The 20,938-nt window shown below is 42.9% G+C and overlaps 15 non-coding genes across 15 annotated transcripts; 9 read left to right on the top strand and 6 right to left on the bottom strand.

Moving 5' to 3' along the window:
- Window positions 1–495: 495 nt before the first annotated feature.
- Window positions 496–569, bottom strand: trnat-agu (transfer RNA threonine (anticodon AGU)). The gene has a single exon. It is a non-coding gene; the product is annotated as a tRNA-Thr (tRNA).
- Window positions 570–859: 290 nt separating this feature from the next.
- On the top strand, window positions 860–931 carry trnap-agg (transfer RNA proline (anticodon AGG)). The gene has a single exon. It is a non-coding gene; the product is annotated as a tRNA-Pro (tRNA).
- A 609-nt stretch (window positions 932–1,540) lies between these two features.
- Window positions 1,541–1,651, bottom strand: trnal-caa (transfer RNA leucine (anticodon CAA)). The gene is made up of 2 exons: window positions 1,614–1,651; window positions 1,541–1,586 (listed from the first exon to the last, which is right to left on the bottom strand). It is a non-coding gene; the product is annotated as a tRNA-Leu (tRNA).
- Window positions 1,652–2,099: 448 nt separating this feature from the next.
- Window positions 2,100–2,170, top strand: trnag-ccc (transfer RNA glycine (anticodon CCC)). The gene has a single exon. It is a non-coding gene; the product is annotated as a tRNA-Gly (tRNA).
- Window positions 2,171–8,839: 6,669 nt separating this feature from the next.
- trnaq-cug (transfer RNA glutamine (anticodon CUG)) lies at window positions 8,840–8,911 on the top strand. The gene has a single exon. It is a non-coding gene; the product is annotated as a tRNA-Gln (tRNA).
- A 466-nt stretch (window positions 8,912–9,377) lies between these two features.
- Window positions 9,378–9,449, top strand: trnac-gca (transfer RNA cysteine (anticodon GCA)). Its single transcript has one exon. It is a non-coding gene; the product is annotated as a tRNA-Cys (tRNA).
- Window positions 9,450–9,729: 280 nt separating this feature from the next.
- Window positions 9,730–9,817, top strand: trnay-gua (transfer RNA tyrosine (anticodon GUA)). The gene is given in 2 exon segments: window positions 9,730–9,766; window positions 9,782–9,817. It is a non-coding gene; the product is annotated as a tRNA-Tyr (tRNA).
- Window positions 9,818–11,453: 1,636 nt separating this feature from the next.
- On the top strand, window positions 11,454–11,525 carry trnae-cuc (transfer RNA glutamic acid (anticodon CUC)). Its single transcript has one exon. It is a non-coding gene; the product is annotated as a tRNA-Glu (tRNA).
- Window positions 11,526–12,511: 986 nt separating this feature from the next.
- trnaw-cca (transfer RNA tryptophan (anticodon CCA)) lies at window positions 12,512–12,583 on the bottom strand. The gene has a single exon. It is a non-coding gene; the product is annotated as a tRNA-Trp (tRNA).
- A 750-nt stretch (window positions 12,584–13,333) lies between these two features.
- trnag-ccc (transfer RNA glycine (anticodon CCC)) lies at window positions 13,334–13,404 on the top strand. Its single transcript has one exon. It is a non-coding gene; the product is annotated as a tRNA-Gly (tRNA).
- A 722-nt stretch (window positions 13,405–14,126) lies between these two features.
- trnat-agu (transfer RNA threonine (anticodon AGU)) lies at window positions 14,127–14,200 on the top strand. The gene has a single exon. It is a non-coding gene; the product is annotated as a tRNA-Thr (tRNA).
- A 3,332-nt stretch (window positions 14,201–17,532) lies between these two features.
- trnaa-cgc (transfer RNA alanine (anticodon CGC)) lies at window positions 17,533–17,604 on the bottom strand. Its single transcript has one exon. It is a non-coding gene; the product is annotated as a tRNA-Ala (tRNA).
- Window positions 17,605–19,093: 1,489 nt separating this feature from the next.
- LOC115058565 (U2 spliceosomal RNA) lies at window positions 19,094–19,284 on the bottom strand. Its single transcript, XR_003842114.1, has one exon. It is a non-coding gene; the product is annotated as a U2 spliceosomal RNA (small nuclear RNA).
- Window positions 19,285–19,840: 556 nt separating this feature from the next.
- Window positions 19,841–19,913, top strand: trnak-uuu (transfer RNA lysine (anticodon UUU)). The gene has a single exon. It is a non-coding gene; the product is annotated as a tRNA-Lys (tRNA).
- A 774-nt stretch (window positions 19,914–20,687) lies between these two features.
- On the bottom strand, window positions 20,688–20,775 carry trnay-gua (transfer RNA tyrosine (anticodon GUA)). Its single transcript is given in 2 exon segments — window positions 20,688–20,723; window positions 20,739–20,775. It is a non-coding gene; the product is annotated as a tRNA-Tyr (tRNA).
- Window positions 20,776–20,938: the final 163 nt, after the last annotated feature.

The following is a 20,938-nucleotide window of genomic DNA, read 5'->3' as shown; positions in this document are numbered from 1 at the left end:
TTAAATTTGGGCAGCCAAATTGCCAAATTGGAAGACGTTCTGAAACTTTCTTCTGCAGTCAGAACTCATCCACCTTCAGACTGGACATCTTCTGACTGTAGAACTGGAGCTTTTTATACATCTCACTGCAGCACAATAAAGTCCTCTGTGAGTATTGTGTGTCCCACAGTGTACATGACATCTGAGCAGCAATACTTCCACCTGCTGGAGATTTATTGTTACTACAGCTGTAAAATAAATCTATCAGAACATGAACTCAGTCTGTAGAATCCAGAAGATTAATGACACACTTTGTCCTGCTGTTATGGAATCAAATCCAACTTTAGGTTTTCTATATATTAAACTCATGAGCACTGTTGGGGATCAAACAGAAAAGGACAGAGGTCTGAAAGAAGATTTTTTTTTCTTTTAATTAAAAGAAACAATGTCACAACAAAGAACAATTTACATAATTAGGAAATATAACTCTAAAAAATTGACAAATATAGTCCTTAATCCTACCGCTGGGATTTGAACCCAGGATCTCCTGTTTACTAGACAGGCGCTTTGACCAACTAAGCCACAGAACCACTCTGAGGTACAGGGATGTATTTTGGATCTGAAAATACCCCCAACGTACGTGGCGGACCATCATGACTCTTAACAAGGTTTCTTTAGCATATAATAAACTGTCACATTAATGTCCTGAATGTGCTGTGTGTAAATAATGAGGTTCATCAAAAAAAAAAAACAACCCACAAATGTTCCATCAGTAACCATCAAAGGAGATGCTGATTCTGTGATGTCACAAAGGTTCTAATGACATCAAAGAGATCAAAGACTCCTCCCACTTTTTTGTCATGAACTCAATTTTCCACATGGCTTGTTGGTCTAGGGGTATGAGTCTCGCTTAGGGTGCGAGAGGTCCCGCGTTCAAATCCCGGATGAGCCCATTTGTTGCCTTTCAGTCAATCGGGGTACTAACTGTTACACTATGGAGCTGTGTGAGGTTTGCTGTCTGGTAGTTTTGTGGCTCATGCTGTGCTGAGGAGAAGGGATATTGTTGATTGACTGCTTTTCACAGGAGATAAACTTTGACCAGGTAGGAGTCATGATGGTCAGCCACTTATTTTGCAATATTTTCAGATCCTCTGTACGTCTTTGTAGTGCTTTTGTGGTGCTGTGGCTTAGTTGTTTGCATGTGTTCTTCATCAACATTCAATAGACATGATTAGCAGAGTCCTTCTTGGAAACTTCACTTAGTTGCATCTAACTCAGCTACGTTAGACGGGTTTCTGAGGAGCTCAGACATCTGGGAGAGACTCGGAGTAGAACAGCTGCTCCTTTCTGATGCTCCACTGACTGAGCTACAGATGATTCAGTAACAGCTGAGTTATCTTTAGTCCAACAACTGCTGTCCATTCCTACCACAGGGAGCCACAGACTTTAGTGTTTTCAGTCCTAACCCCTTTATTGTGAAAAAGTCAAATTCACATTTTATATGAATTCTTCATGCACTTTGGAAGAGTTTGGTTAACAAATTTTGCAAAATTCATCCCTTTGTCAGGAGTGGGATTTGAACCCACGTCTCCATTCAGAGACCAGAATGCCCTTTAGTGCAGGAAGGAGCTAACCTTGAGTCTGGCGCCTTAGACCACTCGGCCATCCTGACATGTGCATCCTGCTGGCAGTCTCTGATGAGGAAACAGAAACGTTAATGCTAGCTTTGATAGGACAGTGTCAGCTACACAGTGCACAGCAGTTAGCTGTGTATGAGGCAGCTGAGCTGCAGATCCAGTCAGGGGGCATCACCTGCCTGGTGAACACATGGCACCAGGATCCACTGTGGAAGAAGGCCAGCTGGCAGAGGCAGAGTTCTGCTGGGTATCTTCAGGTCTATAAAGCTATTTAATCACCCAACGTGGGGCTCAAACCACTTTTTTAGATTTAGACTCTCATGCTCTACCAACTAGCCAGGTTGCTACAAGCACACGAAACGCCCACAAAAGACAGACTGTTATGTGAATTTTAAAACGTGGTCTTCCATGTGACAAGTGGAGATATGATACGCTCTACTCTGCATTGCCATCATATTGGAGGTGGGTTTGGCTGTGCAGTCAGCATTGGTGGTTCAGTGGTAGAATTCTCGCTTCCCATGTGAGAGGCCCGGGTTCAATTCCCAGCCAATGCAATGGCCACTGCTCTCCATGAAAAGCAGCAGTCAGCACTGTCTGGATACAGCAGTGGTCAGGGCTGTATGTTTATACTGAAACACTGACAGGTCTCCTCCATCTCACTCTTTTCCTTACTCTGGGTTCCAGGCCTCGTTGGTGACCACCTTATTTGTATCTTCAGCTCAGATGTAGGCAAAACACAACACTGTCATCGAGAAGGATCTTTTCTACTTCGGTGACTCAAAGTGACGGTGGCCACTGGAGAATCTCAGTTTGACGAGCTGGTCAACTATAAGAAAAATGGTTCCTATCCTGTTGGGATATCAAAGGAACAGAAATATGTTATACGCAGGTGCTCCGCCCGGTTCCAAATGAAAGGTAAGCAATAATATGAAATGTTAAAAATGATTCCCTTATTGCCAACTCTAACTCTCTGACAGAGCAATAATAACTAATCAGATAATCAGATTCTTGTACGCTGCTGCCAACCACCTTGTTACAATAGGTGATACTTTGTATTACCTTTCGTCAAAAAACGATACGGAGTTGCTCAGGAGAGTGGTGGTTGGCGTGGAGGAGGCCAGTGACATTTTCAAGCAGTTCCATGACAGTGCAGAGGGAGGCCACTGTGGAACCCAAAAAACCAAATATGCCGTCAGCGCCAGGTTTTACTGTCCTGGAATGGGGGTAGACTTGGACAAATGGGTAAATGGAATTATTTAATTGAATTGTATGATATATTGAGCTTATCCATACATTGTAGTTCTGTGGACTGCATTTCCAATATCTGCTTTTGAACCATCAGGTTCCACAGTGTGCAAAATGCCAGTTCAGCAGGCTCTCCCTCAAAAAGGAACAGGAATATATCCCGATACATGTATGTAACAAGGCTTTCATTTTACTGAATACTTAACAAAAAAAAAAAAAAAAAAAAAAAAAAATAGTTCATGATAAGAGAACATAATTTGATTTTTCAGGTGGACTGTCCTCTGGAGTTGGTGGGAATGGACCTCGTGGGACAACTGGCGAACACTGATGATGGCAACTGCTACGTGTGTGATGGATTACTACACCAAATGGGAAGAGGCGCAGGCCATCCCAAATAAAAGTGCCGAGGTGGTCGCCGAGTGCATTATTAAAATTTTTTATAGGCTTGGTGCACCGCAGTGCATTTTGGCCGATCAAGGAACAGAATTTGTGAATGAGGTTAGTGTTGGCTTGGTGAAAGAACCATTATGGTCCTGTCTACAGTCTGTGCAATGGATTGCTGCTAAACTGTACTCATGTTTTATTTAAACAGCTGAACCTCAAGATTTGCAAGTTCCTGGATGTGGATTGGAGTCTTTGTGCGCCATATCACCCACAGACAAATGGTCTTGTAGAAAACCTGAACGGGACAATTCACAGGTGAATCTGTAATGTAAAAAATGTTTTCAGCACAGTCTAAAAGTAGCTCTTCCATAATATTGATGTCATTTTGAAAACCATGATGACCGACATGCATTTCCTTGTGACTATACAGTGCGTTACGCAAACTTGTCGCTGACAAGCCAAAGACGTGGGACAATTACTTGGATGCCGTTATGTTTAGCCTACGCACCAAACCACACCTCACCACCATGTTCTCCCCCTACTTTCTAATGTTTGGGTTTGAGGCACGCTATCCATGTGAAGTGCCAGAGGACTACACGGTATGGATGTCTCAATTACGTCAGGTAATTTGAGCATTACAATTACATTTAATCTATCTTTTTATTGGAAAGGTGGGCAGCTCAGTGGAGGAGATGGTTGCCAGATCAGTGGTGTCCTCTGGCATTGCCTTGAAAGAGCAGTTGGACAATCTGGTGAGGGAGAATGTCCAGAAGAGGCAAGATAAAAGGCAAAAACTGCCAATCAAATCCATCTTTTCTGTTGGCCAGAGGGTCTTGAGAAAAATTGTGAGATTGCAGCAGAGAAAAGGGGGGAAACTAGAGCATACCTGGTTGGGGCCATATACCATTACAAAGATCGAAAACAAAAGTGCAGACCTGGTGGATGACAATGGGAGCCAACATCCAAAAATCAACATAGACCACCTGAAACCATTCTTACAGCCAACACCCTGCATACCCCACAAAATAAAATCCTCCAATGAAGAACCACCAAAAAAAAAGCAAAAAAAAAACCTGTCCCCTCTGCTGCCCTGTTGGACCTCTCAAAAAAAAAAAAAACAACAAAAAAACAGTAATCATCCCTCAGGTACGGCTCTCAAATCATCTCGTAAATGACCACCTGCTCCATCCTCTGTACTATCACTCTTAGATTTAACAAATCATACACCATTATATTTAGCATCTTCACCTTCACAGGAGTCTCTAGCCTGGTGCAGAATGGACCCTGTAGACCTTTTATTAACTTAACATCACTGTTTAAGTGTGCTATGTGTCACAGGTATCACAAAAGTGTGGGGTGGCAATGATTGCCAGGTGCTGCTGGCAAAGGTTGGGCCCTACAAAATATCACATAAGGACATCTTCCAGCTGGGCCCTGGAAAGGAGTTGGAGAGCGAGGCGCATATTCATTGAAATTTGCAAGGCATAATGCTTCTCCCTGCAAAGTAGTAATATTTTTTTAATGTTATACTGCAGGTGATAAATGCATATCTAAATATCATGGTGAGGCAGCATGTGGCAAAGGAAAATGTCTACCACATGGACACCTTTGCCATAACAGCTACATGGCAGAGAAAGACTCAAAGGCTTAAGGTGTGCTGCAACATGATGGTGGTGCTGGTCACGGCTATGAGATTGAAAGCTGAGTTAATTTTTTCAGTGCTGCAATTACGAGCCATCAGTTATCACACAAGATGGGCTATAATGAACCTAGAAAAGTCAAAGTTTTTTTCTCCTTTCCCTCAGCTGGATGCCTCTGATATGATTATAGGTGTTGTTAATGACTGTCACCATTGGTTTCTCTGAATGGAGGCGTGGGTTCAAATCCCACTCCTGACAAAGCCTTTTGTGAACCAAAGTGAAAGAAATATCTGCATAAAATAGGAATATGATTTTGACAATAAAGGAGTTAGCACTGAAAACTCTAAAACCTGTGGCTCCCTGTGATAGAAATAAGTAGGCCCATGTGTCAAAGAAAGACTGTTCCCATAATAAAAAAATAGGGCTTATATATAAATATTTATTTATGTACAGGCCATATACCCATCAAAAAAAGAAAGCTCTCCTTGTTGACTCAATGGGAGAGTCACCTACAAAGATCAAAAGGTGTTTGGAGACAACAAGGTATACTATAGTTTTGCAAACCAGTGACATTGGGTCATTCTTGTTCATCTAACTGAATTGGTTGCTTCAGTAACATTTACACATTTTTTCCTTAGAGCCCTGATGAGAAAACTGTCAATGTGTCACGGTGGACCTGCGACATTGTGCCTCACCCACTGCAACAAGACAACATCTTGTGGAGTGTTTGCTCTAAAAGTAAGCTCGGCTACATCGCACTCCGGTATATGCCATCATCACGCATTGGGGGACCTGTGATTTACGAGCTCTTACACTTTCAGTTTGCAGATCACATCTTCACTGGCAGTTCAATGGAATTTCCCACAGGCACAGAAGACATCAACAGAATCAGGATGGACATAGCCACATCCATTATCACTCAGTCTGGTAGTGCTCAGGTTCGTTGCAGCCTAAGTGCAAAGCCAAGTCAACAAACCCCCTTCTTAAATTGAGACAGTGTACTACAGCACAGGATGCTGCAAAAACTCAGCTACTATGGTCACTAGACAAAAAGAAAAAGACATCAAATTCTGTCTGCAATATCAGAGACCCTGCTACAACTCAGACAGTGAACAGCCATAGAGAGGATTTATAGAGAAAGGAGCCTCCCCCCTAAACTGCCTAACTCCACCCTAGTCTTCGTATGCGTACTGGTGGTGGGTACTTATGCACCTAAAACCCGCTTGCATTGTGGACGGCTAACTGCCCCAGCCAACGCTACAGAAGGTGCCCCCGAGACAACTGCTGCTAACCACACGGACAGCATACAAAAACAACAAACAGCCCTTAAACACAACAAAGCCAACAGTCCCTCCTTATGAGGAACTGCTGCTACGGCATGTTTGGGGGAACAAACAGATGCTCCAGCCAAAAAAAACCTCCTACAGCCAAACACTGTCTGAGCACATGCAGCGACCTGCAACTACAAACAATTCACTCCACAGCACCAAACAACTGCTGACTGAAAACTACTGAACTCTGAATTCTCCTCCCCTCCACACTTCATTAAATCACCATTATAAAACAGCAAAACTACCAGCCCAAACATTTCTACACTTCACAAAGAAAATCTAACACAACACACACCTACACAGAGAAAATGACCCGCTAATTTAGGCCACAACAAAGAAGGGAGGGCCACACTGATACCTCAAAACACAAGTTATTGTACACTACGTCATAACAAACAAATACAAAACCAATAAAGCAGTGTGAGGTGTGAAGTCAGTCATCAGTGTGAGATGAAAATGTTGGATATTGAAAGCCGTGTGTGTCAAAATAAGATACTCAAACCAAACAGGATCCAGGCCGTCCAGGAGAGAGAGCATCAGCTGAGGGAGTCTGGCTTTTATAGCCTCCCCACAGGTGGAGGCGGAGCCTCCCAACACAGAGGCGGGGCTTCACAGCAACCAGGCGATATGAACCGAAGATCCACATAGCAGACAGTAGAGGGACTCACAAGAGACACACACAGCCAACACACAACCAGACTGTGTGACGTCACTGGAGATCAAAGCCATTTCCTGTCTTTCATCGCTCTCCCACGCGACACCACCGGAGGAGGATGGATGAGCGCATGCGCACAAAGACGCACATGACTCGTCTCGCGAACGAATGAAACGAATGAAGTGAAACACAAATCAGCTCTTATTGGACAATTGGCGTTAAATTGAAGTAAAAGCAAACGTGACTCGTTTATTTTCATGTCCCCTGATAAAGTTCAGATGAGAGGATGAACTCATTTCATCGCTTGACTTACATGAGGTACATTTGGTTGTCAGCCTCGGAGCGGATCAGCTGGGATCAGCTGAGAGAGAGCCAGCAGCAGGAGCACATTCAGAGATCAGATCAGAAGATAAAAACTGAGCCCTGTCAGACACTAAGATGTCATCTGAGGAGGATCACTGACGTTTCAACAATAACAGCCCCCCCAAACTCTTTCTGCCCCCAAGTGGCTCCTGAGATTTGTTGCTGAATTTAATTTATATGATGTTGTGTTATATAATGTTATATGATGAATTTATGTCATATTAATTTGAAATTATGTGTAAAATGAATTATTAATGTATTCATTATATCAAATGTTCATCATTTACATTGCCTTATATATTAAACAAACTGAACTTGGAGCTTCATGCCACAAATAAAAAAGGTTTAAGTACAGAAACCCAAAGAACTCAATCTGAAAAAATGTTTCTTCTCTAATTGAATGGAAGTCATTTATAAACTTTGAATTATTTACATAGAAACCACATAGGCAAGTATAAAGAATGACACAACAGGATGTAAATTAAAATCCTGCTAACAGTTTCAGCTCGTCTTTAGTGAAGATTGGTATCCCCGTACTGGCCAGCTGCAGAGTCCTTGAAGTCATTCAGGAGTTTGTAACAGAAAAACTTTTTTGCTGACAACGCCACAGTCACAAGTTTAACCCATGTAGCAGCCACCTGGGTGAAAACAGCAGCTGGTGTTTGCTCATGATGACTCCATGCAGGGCTTTAATGGTTACTTTATGTGTGGGTGTTTTTGAATGTCAGATCTTTGTAGTGGGTTCGATTCCTGCCTGTCCATGTTGGTCCTTCTTCAACATTCTCTAAATATCCTTGAAACCTGTTTCAGGTTAATTCAAAGTTTATCTGGACCGACTGTATCCGCTTTCAAAGCTGTTGTCAGATCTTTCTGTTTTTTCTACACAACTCCAATACCAGTTAGTCAGCAAACTATGATGAGCCAAGTCCACTGAGACAAATAACAAAGGATTTTCTTTAGCATATAATAAACTGTCACATTAATGTCCTGAATGTGCTGTGTGGAAATAATGAGGTTCATCAAAACAAAGTCAGAACCAGAGCTCAGGCTGTTGGTACACAAACAAAGAAAGGCATACTTGTGGATTCACAAGATTATCCCTCCTCCCACTTTTTCTCATGACCTCCACCATAGAGTGCTGACTGCTGCAATAATGCTGCCTTTAATAGAAGTTTAGGATCATTTGATGAAAGAATACATTTTGATGATGATCCTGTTTTTCACTCAGGCGGCTGTTTGCCACTGTTGGCAGAGGGCATTCCTCCTTCCTACTGTCGCTGTGGCTGTGTCCTGTTTCTGTAGTATGCTGAGGCTGGGGCCACACTGACACCGATTGGCTGACGAATTTTGGACTTTGTGAACATGATTGTTGCTTCCAACATTCCTCCAACACTTTCCTGGACAATCCTTCTGCAGCTGGCACTCAGGTCGCAGTCTCCCCTGGAGGCGTGGGTTCAAATCCCACTTCTGACAGAAACCACTTTTCTTTCACCTCTACTGATGTGAGGTGTGTCTGGGGACAAAGGCATTTTGGTCGACTTTTGACCGCCCACACTTTTCAAAGACTAAAATTCCTTTCACATCTATCTGAGCGCACCCCTGCCTGGTTCCATGGTGTAATGGTTAGCACTCTGGACTCTGAATCCAGCGATCCGAGTTCAAATCTCGGTGGAACCTGAATCTTACCAGTGAAACACTGAAATTCACTTGACATGTAGACAACCTGGTTTGTCCACTCTACACGTGTGAGGAAGTGCAAGTTTTGAGCCTGTTTGTGATCTAATCAGGCAGTCAGTCTCTTCTGACACACAACTGTGAGGAGCACAAGTGTTGACCGACACAGACGTAGTTTCAGAGACAGACTGCAGAGAAACTGGCAGTACTGATGCTGAGCTGCCTCAAGTGTCTGCCTTGTAAACAGGACATCCTGCATTCAAACCCCAGCAGTGTTTTTCTCTCAATGGAGTTCCGGCTCATCACTTCAACAAACCGATGAAAGCCATCACTTCCTGTATTACAACTTTTACTTGCAATCTCTGGACAAGAGAAACAGTAATTTAGTGGTTGTTGCGCAGATGGAAATTTGGTGATTGACCGCTTTGCACAGGACACAATCTGCAGTGATGGGCTGTGTGTGTTTATGGGGGGTGTAGCTCAGTGGTAGCGCATTTGACTGCAGATCAAGAGGTCCCCAGTTCAAATCTGGGTGCCCCCTGCCAAACTGCTTGTTTTCACATGTAAACACAAACTGTTTGACTGTGATGTTTCTCAGTTCAGCCCACCTGGTGTTGGTGTCATCTTTCACTGCCTTCTTGAACTTTTGTTCACAGGGAGACAAAAATGCCTAAATTACGCACCCTGCACAACACAGACTAACCTCAGGGGAACAGACCGCCAGCAAAGGCCCCTCAACACAAAAATCACCAACTGCTCTCCTCAACACAGCATGAACCACAAAATTACAGTATACATTGGTCCAAGAAAGCAGCTTCATCCCTTCGATAGCTCAGTTGGTAGAGCGGAGGACTGTAGAGGCTGGTCGTTGAAATCCTTAGGTCGCTGGTTCAAATCCGGCTCGAAGGAGAATATTTATTTTCTTTTTCTCTTGTCCAGATACTGCAGCCAGGTACACATCCATTTGAAGTGAATGTGAGAGTGTGACGTATGCATGTTAGTTGTTGATGCTGTTCTGTAAAAATCTGACGCCCCCAAATGTTTCCCCTGGCGTCAATTTCCGATGTGATGGGAGTTCGTCAGTCAGGTTCACCGTCCTTGGAAAATGGAAACAACCTGGTTTTGTCCACTCTATACATATGAGGAAATGCAATATCAAAGTAACCATCAAAGGAGATGCTGATTCTGTGATGTCACAAAGGTTCTAATGACATCACAGAGATCAAAGACTCCTCCCACTTTTTTGTCATGACCTCCACAGTAGAGTTCACTCTGTTAAAGAAGCTCAAAAGACAATCATGGTCCTGCCAGATACCTTTGAGTTCTGCAGACAGAAGCGACAACAAAGCTGGAACTATTTGGACTGAACCTAGTTTGTCTGGATTACCTCCCAGGTAGGTTTGGAGGTCTACCAGGTCCAATTCTCTCCAGATGTCCCCAAACACACGCTTCCCCTCCAGGTTTGTCATCTCCAGTAGAATTCCCTCAAAAAGAGTTGGAAGCTGTGCTTAAAGCGAGCATTAACTTTTCTGGCACACGTGTCAGGATGGCTCAGTGGTCTGAGGTGCCAGACTCAAGATCTTTCCTGCACAAATGGGCCTCGAACATGAAAGACTCATGGTTTCATTATTTCATAGATCAGTGTCACCTGTCACTGCTGTGGAGTCTATAATGTGAACCACTAAAGGGAAGAAGCTGCATCACCTGAACAGGGACTTGAACCCTGGACCCTCAGATTAGAGACCCACAGATTGCTGTGCGTTGTTGTTGTGGCCGAGTGGTTAAGGCGATGGACTAGAAATCCATTGGGGTTTCCCCGCGCAAATCCTGCCAACAACGGTTAGTTGTTTTCATGGACCAAGTTTCACATGTTCCCAAGCATCTCTGTACAGCCTTAAAATATGACAAAAAAACCAAAATAACATTCAACCACCACTCAAAAAGGAGGCTCACAAACCAACTGTGAGCAGAGAGGAGGCTTCATCAGACAGTTTCTCTTTTCACCTGCTGCAGCAGCTCAGAGCCTCTGTGGTTAGGTAAAGATCCAAAGAGGATGTAGATCAGTGGTAGATGTTCATCAAAACAAATTGCCAATGAAGGCACAACTCCTGCTCAGGAGGCGATGGACTGCTAATCCATTGTGCTCTGCACGCGTGGGTTGGAATCCCATCCTCGTCGGTGTTCAGCCCTCTTTAGTCTGTCGGCAGAATTATCCAAAGTGTCTGACTTGAGGTCCATCATGAATGATCTCTAAATGTGTTTGAAACCTGTTGAAGGTTAATTCAAAGGTCATCTGGATATACTGCATCTGCTTTCAAAAACATTGTCAGACTTTTCAGTTTTTCTCCACAAGACTTTAGCTCTTTGAAGATACGGCAACAAGAGAAGGCCAAAATAAGTAACTTATTTGAGGTTCATCAAAAGTAAAAACTAAACTATTCTGTTCAGCTACAGCTGCGTCAGGTTAAAAACCCGCTCTAATTTGAAATGCTCACCTTTGATCGAAGTTAAGTCCATAAAAATGGTTGTATTGCTGTCTAGACCCTCCCTGATGGTCTAGTGGCTAGGATTCGGCACTCTCACTGCCGCGGCCCGGGTTCGATTCCCGGTCAGGGAAAGCCTTTTTATTGAAAAATGTAGGTGATTGACCCCATAACATAAAAATGCTATCATGCACCTGGGGATCCTAACAAGTGATAAACAATAAACAGACATTTCAAAATGTATTCTTTCCTCAAATGTTCCTAAACTTCTATTAAAGGCAGCATTATTGCAGCAGGCAGCACTCTATCGTGGAGGTCATGAGAAAAAAATGGGAGGAGTCTTTGATCTCTCTGATGTCCTTTGTGACATCACAGAATCAGCATCTCCTTTGATGGTTACTGATGGAACAGGAAAAGGTCAGATCCTGATATAATCTTGTGAATCCACAAGTATGCCTTTCTTTGTTTGTGTCCCAACAGCCTGAGCTCTGGTTCTGACTCGTGTGGTGTTTTGTATTGAAGAACCTCATTATTTACACACACAGCACAAGACACATTCCCCCTTCAGGAATTGAAATCCCAGTCTTCCACAAGACAGGCGGAGATCCTGTCCACATCGGGGTTTAAACAAAGGACATCCCTGGGTGGGCTTGAACCACCATCCTTTCAGATAACAGCTGAACACGCTGACCGATTGCACCACAGAGAGCTGTTGACCTTTCTGTGTTTCTGTGTTTCTGTTGATGGTCAAAGGTTGTCAAAGTTGTCAAATGGTATTGTCGTGGAGACGTGGAAGGTCGAAGGGTTTTTAAGATGATGTGGTCCTTTTGGCACCATCAGCCTGAGATCTACAGCACTCATTGGATCGGTTTGCAGCTGAGCTACATGACAGCCTGCAGCCACAAAGGCAGCTCGTCAACTTGGAGAGGAGCAGCTTTGATCTTACAGGGATTTGAAGTCGTCATCTTGTGCCTTCAGATGTGCAGTCAGATAGTCCAATAGTCCTCCTGAAATTCTGAATTTGTCTGTGATGTGAAGAAATGAAATGGATCATCAGAAAAACACTTCCTGCTGCACCACAGAGTATGTGAGGGTTTACCAAAAGTGCAAAGAGATGATCTGACCCTGACGTGAGTCAAACACGCAATCTTCTGATCTGGAGTCAGACGCGCTACCATTGCGCCACAGAGTCACAACTCCACAACGAGACTGTGTGACGTCACTGGAGATCAAAGGCATTTCCTGTCTTTCATTGATCTCCAACGCGACACAGATGCATATGTCACTCTTTCACGTTCGCTTCAAATGGATGAGCGCAAGCGCACAAAGTCGCACAGAAATGTCCCTGGACTGATCATTGTAACTTTGTGTTATTGTTGTGTCTGATAAGTTAAGGACCATAAACTTTCTATAAAAGTGGATGAGTAGGTTAAAAAGTACTGTTGTCCCTATTCTTCATATTTGATCATAAAATCTTGAAGGTCATAATGACAACAAGCCCTCTTCTTGCTTACAGAAGACTCAACTATTTTAACACACATGGGGATCAACTGAGAGAGACCCATTCATTCAGAGACGCACTTCACTATAAATCCTAGAAATGCCCAGGATTGAAGCAAGAATCATACCCCTAGACCAACGAGCCATTAGCAGCAATGACATAAAGGTCCTGGATCTGAGGGAGCCACAGGGAGCACACAGGCTTTAGTGTTTTAAGTCCTAACTCCTTTATTATGAAACAGTCAAAGTTTCAGAGACCAGAATGCCCTTTAGTGCAGGAAGGAGTTTACCTTGAGTCTGGCGCCTTAGACCACTCGGCCATCCTGACAGACAGATGGTTACTTGAATTTGAATTACTTGGTCTTCCATATGACAAGTGGAGCTATGCTATGCTCTACTCTGCATTGCCATCATATTGGAGGTGGGTTTGGCTGTGCAGTCAGCATTGGTGGTTCAGTGGTAGAATTCTCGCCTCCCATGCGAGAGGCCCGGGTTCAATTCCCGGCCAATGCAATGGTCATTGCTCTCCATGAAAAGCAGCAGTCTGCACTGGATGCCTGGATACAACAGTGGTCAGGGCTGTATGTTTATACTGAAACACTGACAGCTCTCCTCCTTCTCCCTCTTTTACTTACTCTGGGTTCCAGGCCTCGTTGGTGCAGTAGGCAGTGTGTCAGTCTCATAATCTGAAGAACGTCAGCATGTCGTGTTCATGGAACAGACCCTGCCTTCAGGTTTGTAGACAGATTAAATTTGTTCTCCAAAGAACAGAGAATGATGAGACAGGTCAGGAGTTTTTCAGCAGCACTGATTAACAGGAAAACATGGAGAATGTCATTTATCGCTTTCCTCAGTAATGTGTACAGTTCTGCTCCTGACTCAGTGATGCTGTTGAATGGTTATATGTATTATGTATTTAATGTCCTGTTGTCAGTTTATCGTCTGTTCCATCATCTCTACCAGCACTTGACTGGATCCATCTTGATCACTGAGCTACATCAGAACAGGAAAAGGTCAGATCCTGATATAATCTTGCGAATCCACAAGTATGCCTTTCTTTGTTTGTGTACCAACAGCCTGAGCTCTGGTTCTGACTTTGTTTTGATGAACCTCATTATTTACACACAGCACATTCAGGACATTAATGTGACAGAAACTCTGGCAAGAGTCACAATTGTCAGCCACGTACGTTGAGGGTATTTTAAGATCCAAAATACATCCTATCTTATCTGCATGGTGCTGTGGCTTAGTTGGTCAAAGCGCCTGTCTAGTAAACAGGAGATCCTGGGTTCAAATCCCAGCAGTGCCTCATTGATCAAGTTTAAGGTTGTTAAACTAAATTAACTGCACAGTCTTCATGTCTCTCTTTGGAGCATCCTAAAGTTTTGTGGAAGAGGTGAAACCAAACCAGATACTATCCAGCAAAAACAGCTGAGTACAGTGCTGTGGATTTGAGCTGGTAACAGGCTGAATGATTTCAATGCAGATAAAGGTTGTGTATGTTGGCTGGTTAAAGCAGCCTGTGTTTAAATCCCAGCAGTTCCTTGTTGCTAAAGTCAGATGTTGTAGAAACAAACTACTTTTGGGTTTTCATCAGCTGTAGATTACAACATGATAAGCACATGATAAGCACTTCCTGTGCAAAAGGCCACTCAAGGCAGAGCAGTCTAGACCTGCTCTATATGTACTTGACGTAACTTCATAATGATGTTTTGACGTGAGTTTAAAAAAAGAGGCCAAAACATTAGGAGTTTGCCTTTAAGTGGACTTCAATGGCTGCTGTTTTGTCATAAATTGATTGTCATGAATTGATTTGTGATAAATTGCTCCAAGCTGAGTGGATAATTGAGAGATCAGGGTGTTGCACAAGATAAGTACTTCCTGTGCTTCATTATCAATGCTGGAGATGACGGGGATTGAACACAGGGCCTCATACATGCATGCGAGAATGTCATTTCTCGCTTTCCTCAGTAATGTGTACTGTTCTGCTCCTGACTTAGTGATGCTGTTGAATGGTTATATGTATTATGTATTTCATCAGCATTTTGTTGGGGCAGGTGGGACTTAAACACTGACCCTTGTCCAAAGTGGGAAATGACGGAGAAAGTCCAACAATCTATGAGGGGAGAAAAATTCATGGCACCCAGAGTGAGAAGCAAACCCCAAAACTAGGAAGCACAAATGCACATTGCATTTATCATACAAGACAAAAACACTTTTTTTGGTTATTTATGCACTCAAAAGTTTTACCTGTCGCAGGATCTCAGAAGCTAAAGCTGCCACACCATGCAGGGGATGTAGCTCAGTGATCAAGATGGATCCAGTCAACTGCTGGTTGAGACGATGGAACAGACGATAAACTGACAACAGGACATTAAAATCAGCCACACTCAGAGACCACGTGGCCTAAAGGACAAGTCGTCTTAACTTTGTGGTTGGTCAGAGGTGTATTACAGGTGAAGGGAATAAACAATTTGAAATTTCCTGAATAACATTTTATCTCTCATTTCGGCTTTAACTTAAGAAACAATGCCTGGTATAAAAGGCGTTCATGGAGAAGACATAGAATCTGTGATGTGTTACACTAAGTGACTTTAACTCCATAATTAAAAAACAACAAACCCGGGATTGAAACAGGGACCTTTAAACCTTCAATCTAACGCTCTCCCAAATGAGCTATTTCAGCACAGTACACAGTAGAAATGACTTCTCATTATTGCTTCCATGACCTGGAAGTGGAACTAAAGGTGTGTCACTCTCACCGGCCTTGATAATGATAACTGAGCACCAGTGAGTGCTGTCATCCTCTTAGATGAGTCCTAACAACAGCACTCAGCTGTGTCTCTCCCCAAATGGAAAACTTGGTCCATAAAAGGAAGTAAACATTGTTGGCAGGATTTGAACCAGCGGGGGAAAACCCCAATGGATTTCTAGTGGTGGTTCTTCATTTCACCTGCTGCAGCAGCTCAGAGCCTCTGTGGTTAGGTAAATATCCAAAGAGGATGTAGCTCAGCGGTAGAGGAGCTGCCATATTTCAGGTATTCTGCCTCCTCTTTCATCCAAACAGTTAAATATTGTTTAAAGTTTGTGAGGTTGAATGCTGCACGCTGACTGGTTGTGTGTCCAAGAGGCTTCAAAGATGTCTTTCTGTCTTTCTAACTTCGCGTTACATTAAAGATTTAAAGGTCCCTGTTTCAATCCTGTCCTATTTGACTGCAGATTTGCATTTTCATTTGGACCCCAGGAAGAGTAGCTGCTACTCCAAAGCCCACCCAGGGACCTGCTGTTTAGTTCACTTGTTGCTATATGTCCAACAAAGAGCTAAAGTCTTGTGGAGAATGTGGGCATTGATCCCACTACCTCTCACGAGCGCTCTACCACTTGAGCTAATTCCCCAGCTGTCAGCACATCTTCTCTAAATGAACCCAAAGTGGTACCGTGATGCATATACTGATCTTTATTTGCACGTGCACAGTGTGATTATATATATTTTTATTTTGGCAGGTGTTTGTTCTCACGTCTTTGCTAGCTGTGAAAGTATCTCCAGGAGTAAAATTATTAAATCAATACCTTGTTTTAATTGACAATTTCTATATTATATCAGAGGCCCTTTGTGGTGCATATACTTATCTTTATTTGCATTTGTATCTGTATACACACACGCACACAAACACACACACCTCCTTTGCCAGCCCTCATGGTTCTTGGGGAATCCATACATGCTGTAACCCTTCTCGGACTGATTGGAGCATCTAAATGCTGCACAGCCAACCATGGTATGACCACTGATCTACAAAATGTTAGTGTTCAACATTCATCAGGATGAAGGAAGGGATCTGGATATGGTAAAGTCCTGTTCAGTCAGTGCCTCACTGTGTTCTTCTTTCTGCAAAGTGGAATCAATAAAGTTTTGTTTCAACACGTCATCGTTTAAATGTTGGATGTATTTTGCATTTGTCAGCTGAATCCACAGAGTGACTGAAATGATGAAGTAAATCCAGGAAAGGAAATAAATCCAGTGCACTGAAGCGTGCTGGGCCCATAACCCAGAGGTCAATGGATCAAAACCATCCTTGGCTATTCTAACACACTGAATGTCTCATCATCTAGCTGGAAGATGTCAGGAGTTTTTAAGCAGCATTGATTAACAGGAAAACATGGAGAATGTCATTTATCTCTTCCTACAAAGTAGCACAGGTAGCTTAACCAGGAAGAAGGATATCCAATACAGTAAGTTGGGGAGTCTGGGGTTCATAACCCAAAGATAAAGTTAAATTAATCATATCCAGAATGAAGAGCTCAATTAAGAATAACATTTCTTTTAAACCTCTGACATTACTGTTTGATAAATTTGGTGACAACTGCACTTTGGGTCCATTTGGAGAACATGGGGGGCTGTGTGACTTCATCACCAGAAATTAAAATGTCTAACATCGATAAAACTGCAGCAGCACAAATAAAAAAAATTTACAGCACACACAAACGGTACCATTTTGCATCCATTCAGAGTGGATGAGGGGCTGTGTGAACACTGGATGACGTCTTTCACACATATGTATGTGTGTTGTCAGAAACTTGTTTGAGTGAGTAAGCAGGACAATATGGAGCAGTTCAGGACTTCCTACGCTTCATTATAAATGCTGGAGATGCCGGGGATTGAACCCGGGGCCTCATACATGCGAAGCATGCGCTCTCCCACTGAGCTACATCCCCTGTGTGGCCACCCACAGGGCTTCTAACACACTGTGACAGGTGAAGGCTCATTCTGATGGAATGAACTGTTTCTACACAAGCTGCATGAATGTGACACAGAGCTCATGTTTAAAGCATTGCTGAACTGTCATGTTCTTCTGTGGAACAGACAGCAGAGACTGAGACATTGCATGCTAAATATAAATAAAATGTTGGCTGTTATTGCATTATTCCATATTCGTAAATGTCAGTTTTACATTTGGGGTGGTGGGGTGACAACTGAAAGCTCTACATAAGAATTACTTAAATAAGTTCTGGAGGGAAAGCATCACGTTTGTGTCAGCTGGGGAAATATTTTGATGATTCAAATGCTCTTTTTTGCATAGATGGATTATTGGATTTCCTTGATTTTGCTTTAATTCCTATTGACTTACTCGTGGTCTGATAGTGATGGAGAAAGCAGAGTAGCAACAGTCCATTCAGCATTTATTGTCCATCCCACTTTTTCTGATGAGGCAGGAGCTGACCATACAACCATTATAATTTTAAAACTAAGCCATACAGAAAATGTGAATCGAAGATATTACAGAGCAACAAAAGATCACACTTGGATGAATTAAATTGTATTTTTTTGTTGTTGTTTTTTCAGTGAGTGAAAACATCAAGAACAAATGTGCATGTGGAGACATCCTCTTCCTCTGCGTCCTGGACACTAAAAAGCAGATGAAGCAAAACAGATGATGTTCAATTGTGTCATGGTTCATTGGTTTCATTGGTTACAACTAACACAACACAACTAACAACTTCTGACAGAAGCTGCTATGCACGTTTTCAGTGCATATTTGTATTTTCACTGCAGTTACTCATGGTGTTCAGAGATTTCAGCAGCTCACATCCAACACAGAGACTCTGAGCAGGCCCACCTGGTCTTAGACCCAGACCCAGACCCAGACCTAAATCCAAACCCAGGAGACAGAGGTTGAGTGAGTCAGTGAGGAAGAAGCTGCTCGTTCTCCTTCAACAGTTTGATCTGAGGAAAAGTCACTTCCTCTTTTCAGGAATCAACTTCTACCATCTGTCCACTAGATGGAGATAACTGAGCATCAACTGAGAACTGAGTTCTTCATCATCTGGAAACAGACAGCATTGTTTTCTTCAGCTGGAGCTCTTTGTTCAAATCTACATTGAGATTCAGAGCCAAATGTTTTTCCTTTCCTGGATTTACTTCATCATTTCAGTCACTCTGTGGATTCAGCTGACAAATGCAAAATACAACCAACAGTTAAACGATGACGTGTTGAAACAAAACTTTATTGATTCAGTCTGGTCAGCAGAATATAACCTGATGAAATCAGCAACATTAAACTGATGTTTCTACATGAATGCATCACTGATTCTAAAACCATAAACTGAACATGAACACTCTGTACACTCAGCGTTACACACATGAAGACAACATCATGTGTTTAAGGTGATGTTGAGCTGAACAGGACTTGTATTGAACACACAGAGGGAGTGCACCGTTCCTGGAGATACTGCAATACCAGGTCGATGCGTGGAGTGGACGGAGCAAGCCCCTATTCCATCTCCCTGTTCCAAAAATCTATTTAATATATGGTCCCCGGGTAGGGGACGTATCAGATATTAAACTGATAAGAACAGATACTACACTTGATCTTAGCCAAAAGGCCGAGAAGCGATACCGCTCAGCTGTCGGAGGTAACGGAGTGTTTCTCCGCACCGACCCGCTCAGTGAGGGGTCAGAGTCGGCTTCAGTAACAACATCACTCCGAGAGAGAGACACAAACAGAAGACATGAAGAAACGAAGGAGGGATCAGAAAACAACCACAGACATGTTATTTTCACAAAGTTACGTTGGAGAGCAAAGAAAACGTCTCTTCTTGGTCACCTGTAATACTTCATATCTATGTCAATTTACCAGCTGAATATTATTGTGAAAACATCAGTTTGTCCTCTCATGTGATTGGCCTCATGGTGTGTCCATCAAAATAACCCCCCAAAATAACTTCTCAATGTGATGATCAGAGAGCCTTTAGATTTCATCATCATATGAAAGAAACATGTTGGTTTTTTTATGAATATATTTTAATTAGTAAATGGCAGAGAGGCCTTCAGGAAACAGAGAGAGAGAGAGATGACCTGCAGGATCAACCCCTGGCTGGGACAGGCTGTTTGCTCAATGAGTCAAGCTGAAATAAATAATTGAATTTCATCTGAATTATACAGCCAGCGGAAGCCTGAGTAGCTCAGATGGTAGAGCATCAGACTTTTAATCTGAGGGTCCAGGGTTCAAGTCCCTGTTCAGGTGATGAAGCTTCTTACCTTTAGTGGTTCACATTATAGACTCCACAGCAGTGATAGGTGACGCTGATCTATGAAATAATGAAACCATGAGTCTTTCATGTTCAAGGCCCATTTGTGCATGAAAGATCTTGAGTCTGTTACCTCAGACCACTGAGCCATCCTGACACGTGTGTCAGAAAAGTTAATGCTCGCTTTAAGCACAGCTTCCAACTCTTTTTGAGGGAATTCTACTGGAGATGACAAACCTGGAGGGGAAGCGTGTGTTTGGGGACATCTGGAGAGAATTGGACCTGGTAGACCTCCAAGCCTACCTGGGAGGTAATCCAGACAAACTCGGTTCAGTCCAAATAGTTCCAGCTTTGTTGTCGCTTCTGTCGGCAGAACTCAAAGGTATCTGGCAGGACCATGATTGTCTTTTGAGCTTCATTAACAGAGTGCACTCTACTGTGGAGGTCATGAGAAAAAAGTGGGAGGAGTCTTTGATCTCTGTGATGTCATTAGAACCTTTGTGACATCACAGAATCAGCATCTCCTTTGATGGTTACTTTGATATTGCATTTCCTCATATGTATAGAGTGGACAAAACCAGTTTGTTTCCATTTTCCAAGGACGGTGAACCTGACTGACGAACTCCCATCACATCGGACATTTGGGGGCGTCAGATTTTTACAGAACAGCATCAACAACTAACATGCATACGTCACACTCTCACATTCACTTCAAATGGATGTGTACCTGGCTGCAGTATCTGGACAAGAGAAAAAGAAAATAAATATTCTCCTTCGAGCCAGATTTGAACCAGCGACCTAAGGATTTCAACCATCAGCCTCTACAGTCCTCCGCTCTACCAACTGAGCTATCGAAGGGATGAAGCTGCTTTCTTGGACCAGTGTATACTGTAATTTTGTGGTTCATGCTGTGTTGAGGAGAGCAGTTGGTGATTTTTTTTGGAATTTCAAACCATCAGCCTGAGATCTACAGCACTCATTGGATCGGTTCACAGCTGAGTGTGAAGCAGCAGTGGAGCAG

This window comes from Echeneis naucrates, chromosome 2 (genome assembly GCF_900963305.1).
Source record: "Echeneis naucrates chromosome 2, fEcheNa1.1, whole genome shotgun sequence".
NCBI classification, from domain to species: Eukaryota; Metazoa; Chordata; class Actinopteri; order Carangiformes; family Echeneidae; genus Echeneis; species Echeneis naucrates.
This window is presented reverse-complemented; position numbering and strand designations above follow the sequence as displayed.